Source organism: Fukomys damarensis, unplaced genomic scaffold (genome assembly GCF_012274545.1).
Source record: "Fukomys damarensis isolate Sample0158 unplaced genomic scaffold, DMR_v1.0_HiC HiC_scaffold_39, whole genome shotgun sequence".
NCBI lineage: Eukaryota > Metazoa > Chordata > Mammalia > Rodentia > Bathyergidae > Fukomys > Fukomys damarensis.
In genome coordinates this window covers 62,613,914-62,621,770 of record NW_022900951.1, presented here as the reverse complement: position 1 = coordinate 62,621,770, position 7,857 = coordinate 62,613,914, and the positions used below count along the sequence as shown (strand labels likewise).

Below are 7,857 nucleotides of genomic sequence, written 5' to 3'. Positions count from 1 at the left end.
AAAGAAAAATGAGAAATTGAAAAAATGGAAACCAAGTTTTTCTAAATAGGGAAGGGAGAAGGGGGTAAAGGAGGGCAGTGGTATGGGGAAAAATGAGAACAAAGACCTGTCATGTAAAGGTACAAGATCCCAATGATGAATGTAACTGTACTATATACCTAAAAAGTACCAATAAACTCAATGAGAAAATAAGTAAATAAAGATACGTGCACCAAATAGCAGTGTACCAAACTATGTAAAACAAATATTAGCAAACATAAAAAACCAAATAATCATTCATAGAATTTTAATGGGGAACATCAGTACCCCACTGTCCCAAATAGATCAACTAGATTAAAAAAGCCAACAAAGTAATAACTGAATTGAACCAACCTGTGAACAAATACACTTAGTAAATGGCTACTGAGAGTTCCACTCCACAATATCAGAATACACATTTTTCTCAGCTGTACATGGGATGTTCTCCAAAATAGACCACATAGTACCCCACAAAACATTCTTAAATAAATGCAAAAGAATTGAAATCATTCTATGCATATTATCTGATAATAGTACAATGAAATTGGAAAGCAACAGCAAAAGAAACCACAAAAACTGTGTAAACATGTAGAAATAACATCCTCCTGAACAACCAATGGATCACAGACGAAAGTAAAGAAGAAATCAAACAGTATATACAATTAAATGATAATGCTGATGCAATATATTGGAACCTATGGGACACAATGAAAGCAGCCCTAAGAGGAAAATTTATAGGGGTAAATGATCACATCAGGAAAACAGAATGAGCACAATTACATAACCTACTGTTGAACCTCAATCATCTAGAAAAAGTAGAACAAATCAAGCCAAAACTTAATATGAGGGAGGGAACTATGAAGATTAGAGCATAAATTAATGCAACTGAGACTTAGTAAAAACTAAGTAAACAACACAAACAACCAATGAATCAAAGAGTAAGTTCTTTGAAAGATTAAATAAAGTCAGGTGTGGTGTATATGCCTGTAATCCCAGCACACAGGAGGTAGAGGCAGGATGATAGCTGTGAGTTGAAAGCCAGCCTGAACTACATAGTGAGACCCTAACTAAAAGAAAAAAGAAAGATTATATAAAATTGATAAACTTTATCCAATTTTATCCAAAAAAGGAGAGAAAAGACTCAAATTCATGCACTTAGGATTGCAATGCCTAAAATCAAAATAGATCCTGTAGAAATCCAGAAGATCATCAATATCTACTTCAAGAATTTGTATTCTAATAAGATGGAAAGCACAAAAGAAATGGAGAGATTCCTAGATACATGTGAATTACCAAAAGCTGAATCAATATATAAAAATTCTAAATAATCCAGTAGCAGTCAATGAAATTGAAAATGTCATTTAAAAATTACCAACAAAAAAATGCCCAGGTACTGACAGTTTCACTGCTGAATTCTACACAAAATTTAGAAAAGATCTAATGCCACTATTCCTCCATAAAATAGAAAGAGAAAACATACTACCCATATCATTCATGGAAACAAGTATAACCCTTATACCAAAAGGAAGAGATAACAATTATAAATAATATACACACTGAACACTTGTATAAGAGAAAGACCTAAACAAAAAAAGAGAACTACAGGCCAATCACTCTAATGAACATAGATGAAAATTATCCTCAATAAGATACTGGCAAACAGAATGCAGCAAATCATCAAAAAGATTATACACAATGAAAAAGAAGGATTCATCCCAGGGATGCAGAGATGGTTCAGCATACACAAATCAACAATTGATATATATCATATCAACACAGCCCTAAACAAAAATCACATGATCATCTTAATAGTTACAGAAAAAGCATTTGACAAAGTCAAATAAAAGTGAGAAATCAATACTGAAAAATGAAAATGGGAACTGCAATTAGAGGCACAGAATAATTTTTTAAAAATTTGAGTCTATATTCCACTTCATAAAGTTTTTAAATACCTAAAACTTCCTAGAAAAATATGAATTACTAAATTTGGCTAAGGAAATAGAAACATGTAACATCCATACTGTTAATGATTATATTACTATTTAAAAACACAATATGAAAATTACAAGGTCTTTAAAGAAGGGAAATATGATCATATATACTCTTTCTAGAACATGCCAAAATGTGTGAAGACACCGTAGACTGAGGATACCAAAGTAGATTAAATCTATTAAATAAAAACCATCTCACTTATATATTTAATTGTAGGCACACTAATTAAAATATAAGTACATATATTCAATGTTTATGCAAAATAATAATTCATCACTTAATAATATTTATACTAACCCTGAAAAAATGGATGGGCATTAGATAATTATTCAGCATAATACATTGCATTACTGTATTTACATGACCTTCTCAATAGCTCACCCCCCAAAGCAACTGTTAAAATCCAACACACATTTGTGTTAAGAGTTCTATCAAGTTAAAGTGAGAATGCTATTTAGTATGTTAAAAAATATATTAATAAAATTTAAACATTATACTTAATGCTTAAATACTTCCTGCATTTTCATGTGGGTCAGATACAAAGGCATCCAATAAAATTAATTATTGGAATGGATAGGCCAACAAAATAGCAAAATAATGCAATATTATTAGATAATTCTAGATAAACTCACAATTTTACACAATATATTTATGTGTGGGTAACTTAAAACAATAAACTAACAAATATTTAAAGCTTCTATGAGATTTCAACTTGGTAACAGGACACAATATCAGCCTATGTCCAAATGATGATTTCTTAACAATAGCAACAATTGGCTGGAAAAATAAAACACTTCATGCACATTAAAATTAAACATTATAAATTAGGTAAGAATTAAGTTAAAAGTAATTAAATAAGAACTTCCAGGGAACACAAGTTTTATATACACATTTTAACCAAGACATGATAAAAGACTTAAATTGTTAGAGTTTCCATACTTATGGATGGAAATGGTCATAGTACAAAACCCTGACAAAATACTACTGAAAATATTAACATGCTGTTTCATGGAATTTAAGAAACAGATTATAAAATTCTTGTGGAATTCAATGAAGGAAAATAGTTTTTGAACATTAAAAATGTGTTAGTTGATGAGGAATTAAAGCTGTCTCAGGTCTCCAGAAGACTTAGAAGTGGATTAATTTAATAATGTGAATACATCTCAGAATATGACAATCACTTATTCTAGCACCTTACTGATAGTATCTGGGTTATATTGTCGTAGTTGTATTACCTCTTTTTTTATTGACTACACTCTGATCATTATTTATTTTCCCATTAAGTTTATTGGTACATTTAAAGCAAACAGTACAGTTACACTTATCATTGGGATCTTATATCTTCATGTAATATGTCTTGGTTCTTATTTTTTCTCCATACCCCTGCCCTCCCTTCACCCCCTTCACCCTTCCCTATTTACAAGACTTTGTTTCCCTTTTTCAACATTTTTTCACATTTTTTTCTTTTCACTTGTTTCCTTTCCCCTCCCCTTCCCACTCCCCCTTTAGCCATTTTCTATTATTTCTTAATAATAACTTGGACACTGGATTTGAATGATTTGGGGATTTGGATAGTTTAGAAAGAAAACAAAACTACCTGCGGAAAGAGAAAGGGAGAGACAAGGAGGGCGGTAGGATGGACGGCACGGGGCGGCACGGGCCTCTTCGCCCTGCGTCCCTAGGAGGCTCTCGCCACCCTTCCCCGCTCCCCCCGCCCCAACACCCGGGAGCCAACACTAGTCATCTTGGTGAGCTGCAATAGGGCCGCGATGCCGGGCAGCCCAGCACTCAGCTCGGCCTCCTCGTCCGCCTCAGACCTGGGCAGCAGGGGGCCGTGGAGACCATGGAGATTGACACGGACCCACAGGTGGATCCCCAGAACGTGCCTGATGTCAACTACGTGGTGGAGAAACTCACCCTGGACCTGGAGCAGTACCCAGCCAGCTGTAGCCACCTGATGCGCATTGAGCGGCTACAGTTTATTGCTGACCACTGCCCACCACTGCAGGTGGAGGCCTTGAAGATGGCCCTCTCCTTCATGAAGAGGACCTTCAACATGGACCTGTGGGAGGAGATCCACAGCAAGCTCTTGGAGGCCACTGGGGAGCTGCAAAATGTGTCAGATGCCATCACTAAGAGTGGTGTAGAGCCCCGCCTCTGAACACAGCCTGGATAGAAGCCACTCAGAAGGCTCTGCTGATGCTAGAGAAGCTGGACATCGACTTGAAGAACTACAAGGGCAACTCCATCAAGGAGAACATCAGGTGCGACCATGCTTACCTGGGTGACCACTACCTAGAGTGTGGGGACCTCAGAAATGCTCTGAAGTGTTACTTTCTGCCTGAGACTACTGCACTAGCACCAAGCACATCATCAACGTGTGCCTCAGTCATCAAGGTCAGCGTCTACTTGTAAAATTGGTCTCATGTGCTGAGCTACATCAGTAAGGCTCAGTCAGTCCCAGACATTGCCGAGCAGCCTGGAGAGGGGGACAGCCAGACCTGAGCCATCCTCACCAAGCTGAAATGTGCTGAAGATTTCACCGAGCTGGACACACGAAAGTACAGCAAGATGCCAAGTGCTTTCTGGTGGCCTCGTTTGATCACTGCTACTTTCCTGAGCTGCTTTCTCCCAGCAACGTGGCTATCTATGGTGGCCTGTGAGCTTTGGCCATCTTTGACTGATCACGAGCTGCAGCCTCCATCATCTCCAGCAGTTCCTTCAAGTTATTCCTAGAGCTGGAGCCTCAGGTCTAAGACATCATCTTCAAATTCTACGAGTACAAGTACGCTTCGTGCCTGAAGATGCTGGACAAGATGAAGGACAACCTGCTCTTGGACATGTACCTGGCTCCCCACTTCAGGATCCTGTACACCCAGAATCGCAATCAGTATTTCTGCCCCTATGTGAAGGCCCGACATGCACAAGATGGGCGCAGCCTTTCAACACCACTGTAGCAGCGCTACAGGAGGAGCTGACAGAAATCATCCTGGAGGGATTCATTAACACGAGCATCGACTCACACAGCAAGATCCTGTACCCTAGGGATGTCGATCAGTGCAGCACCACCTTTGAGAAGTCCCTGCTGATCATCAAGGAGTTCCAGCGATGGGCAAAGGCCATGACCCTGAGGGCAGCCGCGCTGCGCAATCAGATCCATGCCAAGTCCCCTCCCAGAGAAGGGAGCCAAGGAGAGCTGACAAGGGAAACAGCCAGTCCTGTATGAGCACCAACATGTGAAGGGTGCACACCTCTCCCTGCCCCCAGGCTGCCTGCCTGCTGACCTCAAGAAACAGGTCCATGCTTCCTGCAGCCCCTGAACACCAGATCCCACATCCCACACCTGTTCTGGGGCTGGGGAAACAGGCGGGGCTCCTATTCGAGGCTGACCCTCGGACTCTGTCCCACGAACAGACTGCAGTGCCTGGCCCTGGAGGGAGCACACACCCGAGCCCCTCCTGTCCTCGTGCTGTTGGGTGCAGGCACATTGCTGCTGCCTGTCCATTAAAGAGCAGCTGACCATTAATAAAAAAAGATTACGACAATCACTTATTCTAGCACCTTACTGATAGTATCTGAGTTATATTGTAACAGTTCTTTTACTTCTTAATAATAATTTGGACACCGAATTTGAATGATTTTGGCATATGGATAGTTTAGAAAGGAAACAAAACTACCTGAAGAAAGAGATGGGGAAAGATAGCAGATAGCTATGAGCTAGCCTATCCAGCAGAACTCACCATGTAGCAGAGAAAACAACTTATATGAATGGTATGCCTTGATAATAATATATTCCTCATTCGCGGATCAAAAGTGAAAGAGGCAGGTTTACTGACTCTAACCATCAAACTTAAAATTAGTAACTAGGTAAGTGAAATTCTGCACATTTTCTTGGGAGTAAGTGTACTCATGGAAAGCATGTGATCTTTATCATATATATCATATGTGCAGGTAATTGTCATGAAGATAGAGTAGTTCTCAAACTTTCTAGTATTAAATTCTTTGGGGAGATTTTCAAAAATACTGAAATATGGGTTCCAACTATCTCTAGGGCCTATGCATTGGAAAAATTCCAGTGGTTTGCAAAGTCTAAAATTAAATCGTGATAAAGACATCAGACTTTGAAACAGATATGAGGTGAGCAGTTACTATAGATTTCAGTGATAAATGATATTCAGGCAATAGTTATAACTCAGTGTGTTTGACTGCTGGGAACATTGAGATAAATAAGTAGTTCAGTTTTCTGGAGTGAAATGAGTATGAATTAATGGAAACTTTCTATGTTGTGAAGATAACTATTTTTAAAATTTGCAAATGTTATTCATTGAAAACGCCCATTCTTCTATCTTAATGTAGGATGCCATTACTTCTTTTTACATGTTAATATATTTTTTTACTTATGAAGAGAGGGAAATTAAGTGAATTGTTATTTTTTAATGTTTGTACTAGAATATTCATATTTTTAAAAGATATTAATTATAAAAACTAAAGCTCGATGAATTACTAGACTAGATTCTATAACATGGGGAACTATCACCTCATTCATTTCTTTGTGATTCTAGAGAGCTCATTGGTATAATAGTTGCTCAGATGATCATTTTCAGTAATTTACATTGTGAGGTGCGACTGCCTCATAATTATTGATTATATTTTAAATTAGCTCATGCAGAATAGGACAGTTGTTTTCATTGAAAATGTGATAAAAAGACTTTATATTCAAGTGAGAATTATCTTTTTTGTTAGAATTTAATTAATGGAATATCTTAGCATTGTCATTTCAACTAATTTCAGAACATCTGAGAGCCATGTATTGGTAAAATGGCTACACATTATTTGGAATGGAAAACAAAATGGATAAAGTGAAATTTGTCTCTGGTTATAGACTGGCCTTAGAATTAATTTAACTCACATACTCTACTAACCATTTAAAATCCTTCTGGGAGGCAGCTCGGGGGCGCGTGCATTAGAGAGGGAGTGGGTAGGAAAGACCGAGGTGAGGCTCACGTGTCCGCCTCCTTCCCGGACCCAGCGCCCATCAGGTCGGCCCTGCCTAGCCATGATCAAGGCGATCCTCCTCGTCAACAACCACGGCAAGCCGGGCTCTCAAAATTCTACCAGTCTTACAGTGAAGATATACAACAAATCATCAGGGAGACTTTCAGTTTGGTACCTAAGAGAGATGAAAATGTTTGTAACTTCCTAGAAGGAGGTTTATTAATTGGAGGATCTGACAACAAACTAATTTATAGACATTATGCAACACTATATTTTGTCTTCTGTGTGGATTCTTCAGAAAGTGAACTTGGCATTTTAGATTTAACTCAAGTGTTTGTGGAACCATTAGACAAATGTTTTGAAAATGTTTGTGAACTGGATTAAATTTTCCATGTAGACAACAAGATTCACAATATTCTTGCAGAATTGTTGATGGCGGATGGTATTGGAGACCAACATGAATGAAATTGTTACACAAATTGATGAACAAAATAAACCAGAGAAATCTGACGCTGGCTTAACCGGAGCTCCAGCCTGTGCTGTATCAGCTGTAAATAATATGAATCTTCCTGAAATCCCAAGAAATATTAACATTGGTGACATTAGTATAAAAGTGCCAAACCTACCCTCTTTTAAATAAAATATTAAACAGGCCATTCCCAGGCAAAATCCAGGGGGAAAACTCAACTAAATTTACCATACAGTTGTTTACCAAAAATAGGGGAGGAGAGTCTTAATTTTTGCTCTTAGATTTAAGTCAAGGTACTGTATAGAAGATGTGTAAAATCATGTAAGTTCAGCTTGTTCAGTGATTTTTAAAGACATTGTATAGTTCCAGTGTGATTTTTTTCT

At 38.1% G+C, this 7,857-nt stretch overlaps 2 pseudogenes; both read left to right on the top strand.

The window, feature by feature from the left end:
* The first annotated feature begins 3,779 nt into the window (after nucleotides 1-3,779).
* On the top strand, nucleotides 3,780-5,250 carry LOC104874315 (annotated as a pseudogene).
* Nucleotides 5,251-7,066: 1,816 nt separating this feature from the next.
* Nucleotides 7,067-7,645, top strand: LOC104874316 (annotated as a pseudogene).
* Nucleotides 7,646-7,857: the final 212 nt, after the last annotated feature.